This window comes from Pinus tabuliformis, chromosome Q (genome assembly GCF_031772625.1).
Source record: "Pinus tabuliformis cultivar Carrire ecotype Pingquan chromosome Q, CPIR1, whole genome shotgun sequence".
In the NCBI taxonomy this organism is placed as follows: domain Eukaryota; kingdom Viridiplantae; phylum Streptophyta; class Pinopsida; order Pinales; family Pinaceae; genus Pinus; species Pinus tabuliformis.
In genome coordinates this window covers 227,008,553-227,015,142 of record NC_142296.1, presented here as the reverse complement: position 1 = coordinate 227,015,142, position 6,590 = coordinate 227,008,553, and positions in this window count along the sequence as shown.

The window sequence follows — 6,590 nt, the reverse complement described above, 5'->3', positions numbered from 1 at the left end:
TCCCATGGTTATAGTGCGCAAAAAGAATGGTAAATGGGGAGTTTGCATTGATTATCGAGAATTGAACAAGGGAACCTTAAAGGATCATTTCCCTCTACCTTTTATTGATCAGGTACTAGACACTTTAGCAGGTAAAAAGTATTTCTCATTCTTGGATGGTTTTAGTGGGTATAATCAAATTCAAGTGGCACCTAAAGATCAAGATAAGACCACATTCACCTGTCCATGGGGAACTTTTGCCTACCGAGTACTCCCTTTTGGATTATGCAATGCACCTGCTACTTTTCAAAGGGCTGTATTAGGTATCTTTTCAGATCTAATCCATGATTGTGTAGAGGTCTATATGGATGATTTTACAGTTTATGGTAATACATTTGAAGAAGCTTTGGAAAATTTAGAAAAAGTACTGATAAGATGTAAGGAAACAAATCTTTCTTTAAGTCATGAAAAGTGTTTTATGATGTTTACTGAAGGGATTGTTTTAGGACATCATATTTCAGGAGATGGGATTAAGGTTGATAGATCCAAAGTTGAAGTCATCTCTAAGTTACCGATTCCAAATTGCCAGAAAGATGTTAGAAGTTTTCTTGGGTTTATTAGATATTATAGAAGATTTATTGAAAACTTCACCAAGATAGCATCTCCTCTCTTCAAATTACTTACAAAGGACTGTGAATTCAAATGGGATCCTGAATGCCAATCTGCATTTGAAGCTTTAAAAACGAGAATATCTAAAGCACCCATTCTAAGAGGGCCAAATTGGAAACTTCCTTTCCATATTTCTACAGATGCTTCAGATACAGCTCTAGGAGTTGTTTTGGGACAAAAGGATTTGATCCCTTATGCCATTTATTACACCAGTAAAAAATTGACTTCCACTGAGTTAAATTATACTGTGACAGAAAAAGAATTCTTAGCTGTGGTACATGCGATCAATAAGTTTAGACACTACATAACCGGCTATGAAACTTTTGTTCATACTGATCATTCTGCCATAATATATTTAATGAACAAACCTGTTACTAATGGCAGAGTCACCAGATGGCTCTTACTTTTACAAGAATTCAATATTACTGTGTTAGATAGACCAGGAAAACAAAATACAGTAGCTGATTTCTTGTCTAGAATCCAAAATGCTAACGAAGATTCTCCTGTAGAGGATAAGTTTCCTGATGAGTATTTGTTTGCAATAACTACTAAAACACCTTGGTATGCAGATATTGCTAATTATTTGGTCACAGGGAAACTACCTCCACATCTTTTTCCTAATGAAAGGAGAAAGATTATTCAGCAGAGTTCAAGTTATTCATGGATTTCTAATGAATTGTTCAAAACAGGGCTAGACTGTGTGATTAGAAGATGTGTTCGGGAAGATGAGATGCCTAACATCCTTAAGGCATTCCATGACGAGCCATGCGGTGGACACTTTGCTGACAAGAGAACAGCCTATGAAATCCTTTCTTTGGGATATTATTGGCCTACTCTTTTCAAAGATGCAAAGCAATATGTCAGAAGGTGTGACAGCTGCCAAAGAATTGGGAGACCAACTCTTTCAAGTGAGATGCCATTGCAGCCACAGGTACTCATCGAACCTTTTGAAAAATGGGCTTTAGATTTCGTTGGACCCATTAATCCGCCATCTAAACAAAAGAAGTATATATTGGTTTGTACTGACTATGTTACTAAGTGGGTAGAAGCAAAAGCGTTGCCTTCTGCCACTGAAAATTCAGTTGTTCAATTTCTTTTTGAGGATATTTTCACTCGTTTTGGTGTCCCAAGAGAAATTGTAACAGATCAAGGAAGCCAATTTACATCTAATCTGATGGAGAAGCTGATGGAGGAATACAAGATCAAGCATAGAACATCTACTCCTTACTATCCGCAAGCAAATGGTCAAGTGGAATCTACAAATAAAGTCCTTGAGAATATCATCACCAAGACTGTTCATCTGCATAGAAGAGATTGGGTTGAAAGGCTACCTGAAGCTTTATGGGCCTATAGAACTACATGGAGGAGTACCACAGGATATTCTCCCTATGAACTTGTTTATGGGAAAGAAGTCCTGCTCCCCATTGAGTTCCAAGTCAAAACTTTCAAGATGGCAGTCCGGTTGGGGATGAATCTTTCAGAAGCCCAGGAGCACAGAATGGAGCAGTTAAATGAACTAGATGAGATAAGACAAGATGCTATTTTAAGAGCCGATCTAGTTCAGCATCAAAGAACAAAATGGCATGATAGATACATCAAGGAGAAGAAGTTTCAGAAAGGAGATTGGGCTCTATTGTTTGATTCAAAGTTTAAAGACTTCAAAGAAAAATTTCAAACTCATTGGCTTGGGCCATATGAGATTGATGAAGTCTTTAGCAATGGAGCAGTTCAAGTGAAAACTATTGATGAATTTCATACTCCTCTTATTGTAAATGGCCATCGTTTGAAGATCTACCAGAAGCCACTCTCAAAAGAGGAATTTGTCAAGTTGTTTAAATAAGATTCTGCAATCAGGTTGGTGGAGAAGGATTCTTCTCCTCCATCAGCCTAATCTTTGGTTTTTGAAAAAAAAAAAGAAAAAAAAAAAAAAGAGAAAAAAAAAAAAATACAAATGTATAGGCCTGAAAACCAGTCTCTGATTGGCAGTCCTATGCAGAAAATCTGAGGTGAAAATCAGGGTCACCTGACACTTCACATTTTCCAAAAAAAAAAAAAAAATCTCTCTCTCCTCCTTGTTCCATCTCATTTCGCCCACTTCATTCACCATCTCATTCATCCAATCAATCTCACTCCACCTTATTTCTTTCCATCCACCCATCCATTACATTCTATCTCACCAATAAAGTCATTGTCAGATTTATTTCACACAGCTAAAGTTGTTTTGTGCAGACAGAGGGTATCACTGCAGTTTCCGCAGCTGAGGAGCAATTCCACAGCCAACATCCCAAATCCGCAGCCGATACACTTTCTGCACATGCATAAAAAAAAAACATAGTCTGTTTTAAGAAGGAGTCTGTAGTCCAAAAGTCATCAGCAATAATTGAAAAAAGGTCATGTAGCAGCAATAAACAATGAAAGGTTAGTGTCATATGAGCAAAAGGAATCAAAGCGCGGATACATAAGGTATGATCTAATTTCTAAACCTACGGTTATAACATTTTGCATGGTTTCCGGATTGTGTTTTTAGCCATTTAATGTAATGATTACCAATCCTTTGCATTACTCGACCGGAAATCCACGTATCTCTCAGCCTTAACGGTCCCTACTCATTACAGTTTCAAACTCAAACACGACTGCTCTTTCATTAAAACTCTCGTACGAGAGTGACGTATACAACTGTACTACAACACTCTGAGTTATAATTCCGCAGTCAGATGTACACCAATGACCGACGTATATGGGATTTAACCGTTTTCACCCATTACTCGTAACCCTCCTACGCATACATAATTCCATTCCCGCTGTTGATTCACTCCCTCATTTCCATTATTCTTCACTGCTCTGTCTTATTCACTATTCTGTCCACCGTAAGCACTCTCTGTTTCATTTTCTTCTCATTTCTCCACTAAAACCTTGACCACTGTTGTAAGTGCATCACGGCTATTTTGCTGTAGCCGTAAACCCACTGTCCAAACACTTTTCTCCCGTATAACTCTTTCACCAAGTGTTAAAACAGTGCTGTTAAGGCAGCCAGCGAGCTGATGGGTAAGTTATTGAGGGCAGAGCCTGAGGGCTCTAAATTTTTAGAAGGCTATCCCCAAACTAAAGACGCTTTTCAAAAGGCCAAATGGCTCCATTTCATTCAAAAATTCAAGGGATACCATAAGGAAGTCACAAAGGCTTTTGCTCGTTCTTTCAAAGACAACAAAGTGGAGATTGGAGATCTCAAATTTACAGTTACAGAAGGCAGTTTAGCACAAGCAACTTCATTACCTCAGACTGGGGAAAGGTGGTTCAAGAATCGATCAGTGAAAGACCAGGAATGGAAGCAAATATTGAAAATTCCAGGTATGAACACTAGTATTTTTACAAAGGGAATCCCTGTTAGTCTTGTCAAAGAAGAATGGACAGCTTTGCTTCTGTTAGTACAGAAATTCTTTACATGTGAAGGAAGATTCGGAATTTTGTATGTTTACCATGCTAAAATTATGATGCATTTCATGGGTGAGCATGACATTAATCTTCCTTATTTTCTACTATCTAGCCTTAGAAAAATGTGCTCAACAGTCCAAAGAAACATAAATAATATTGAGCCACATTTATACCATCACGGGCTTGTCAAAATGCTAATTGAAGAACAGTTAAAGGCCAAAAGGGATACATGGGAAAGATTTCTTGTGAGGAACCACTTCCAAGAGGCAGGAGAAGCCTCTGGTAGTTCACCTAAAGTGCCCAGAAAGAGTAGAAGAAGAAGACGAGAAGAGGTTACCCCAGAAATTGTTGTCCAAGAAGAAACTGTCCAAGACCTTGTTGAAGAAAAAACTGTCCAAGACCTTGTTGAAGAAGAAAATGCTGCCCATAACTCGGAGGAAGAAATTGACCCTGAGCTTGCTGTAGATATTGACCAAACAGCCCAAGAAATCATTACAGAAACCCTGCAAGAAATTGTAAAAGAGGCTGCTCAAAAGAAAAAGGAGAGTAGGAAGAGACAAAAGAAGGATAAAGGAAAAGCTATAGCCCAAGAAACCTACCTTACTCCTGAAAATTACAGTGAAGAGGACACTCAGCCATTGGCACATAGATTGGCCCAATTTCATGAGGCTGCCCTTTCCAAGAAGATGCAAAAACAAAAGCAGAAGCAACAAAAGGAAAAACAGAGCATCACCACCGTGAGGAGGAGCAGCAGGCTACAAAGCAAAGTGGGGGCCACAAAGAACAAAGAGTCACTCTTTATTGAATCGAGCACACCTGAAAAGGTTGCTACAAGACTTGACTTTGAGGCAAGCCCACATGGGTAGCTAGGGAAATGTCAGTACATGGATGGTGTCCTATTCATTCGGTCAAATTTGCTGAAAAAGACCCCGGTCAAAGGGAAGTCAAATTGGGTGTTATAACAAAGTCGCCACACTGAGTCGCCACACTAAGTCGCTGCATGTCAAGAAAAAATAATAATTTTGAATCAATGAAATGAACAAGTTATTTTCTCACTTTTCTGAAGGTATTGATTAATTTTGGACTGATAATGAAATTGAATGGCTAACTTTTTATTCAAGATTTTTAGCTACAGAGCTGTTCCTCAATTCCGCAGCCAGAAAAACCTCATTGTTCAAATCAGCCTATCTTTCTCATACAAAATCAGATTTTGATGATTTAAGTACCATTGGAAAGATCTCAACAAGATCTATACAATGAGAAATATATCATTAGAGTTTGAAATGGCAAATAATGAAATAAATTGCTGAAAAGAAGCAACATCAACTTGAGGCACTAATTCCAAAGCAGGTATAAATTCTTTTGATTTTTCCTTTGAGAACTTGTTTCATTAATACAAATTCCTAGTTTTGTGTGTAAATATCATAACTAGAGAGATTGGCCACCTCTCTCCTTTGATAATCTTACATTCCATTGCAGAAGAAGTATTAGTTTTTTTTGCAGGTTCCAGGAGGAAGGACAAATGACTACAAGGGAATGATGTCTCTCAAAGAGACCAATTTGTTTCATAAGAGGATGATCAGCAACAAAGAGGAAATATGCTGATGCAAAATCAGATCCAAACACTTGAAAAACTTTCAGATACTATTGTCTCCATCACATCCATCCATCACATCCATACTTCATAATAAACCATTCACCTCATTCCACTCCATATTTTCCATTTTTATTCACATACACTTTCCATTTCTTTTTGTCCATTCATAACCCACCAATAAAAGCAAAAGGCTCATTCACATGCTTATTGCCATTGTTATTTCTGTTCTCCATTGCCATTTTCCATGTTCACTTTCCATTCCTTGTCATTTTCATTCCGCAAATAAGCCCTGCTTCAATGCAAATTATTGAGTCCATAGTCCTTTGAGTCTAAGTTCTTTGTAAAAACACCTTGAGACTTGCATGCCTTAATGGCAAGTCCTCATGCTGACAAACAATGGGAATACATTAATGTCCCTTGTTCGTTAGATCTTCTAGGTGACTCGACATCAGCAAATTCATTCGTACCTAGCAAGATGTGTTTGGGCATCTTGACTCTCATTGTCATCAATGGTGAGAGTTCTCATGTTGACTAGTGGCATCCATTAATGGCCACTAAGCCAACAATTTCCTACTATGTTCGACATCAGAACATCTTTTCACATAGTAGGAATTGTGCCAATAAGTTTTGAAGACATGAAGACTATTATTTTCAGCATTTTGGAGCAGATTCAGCAAGTTTTAGTAGAAGCAATAAAAAGCCATCTTATCTCTCTATCCATGACTCCTCTTGTTCAGCCACTTGAAGAAGAATGTGATCAGAAGTTTTCAGCCACCACACACATACAACTCATCCATTCCAAAGGGTAAGTGAAGGTACGACATTTTCTAATTTTTAACCATAGAATTCTATAAAAAAAGCTAGAATGATACTTGTTGGAAAAACATTTCTCTTCCTCATTTCATAAAATTGC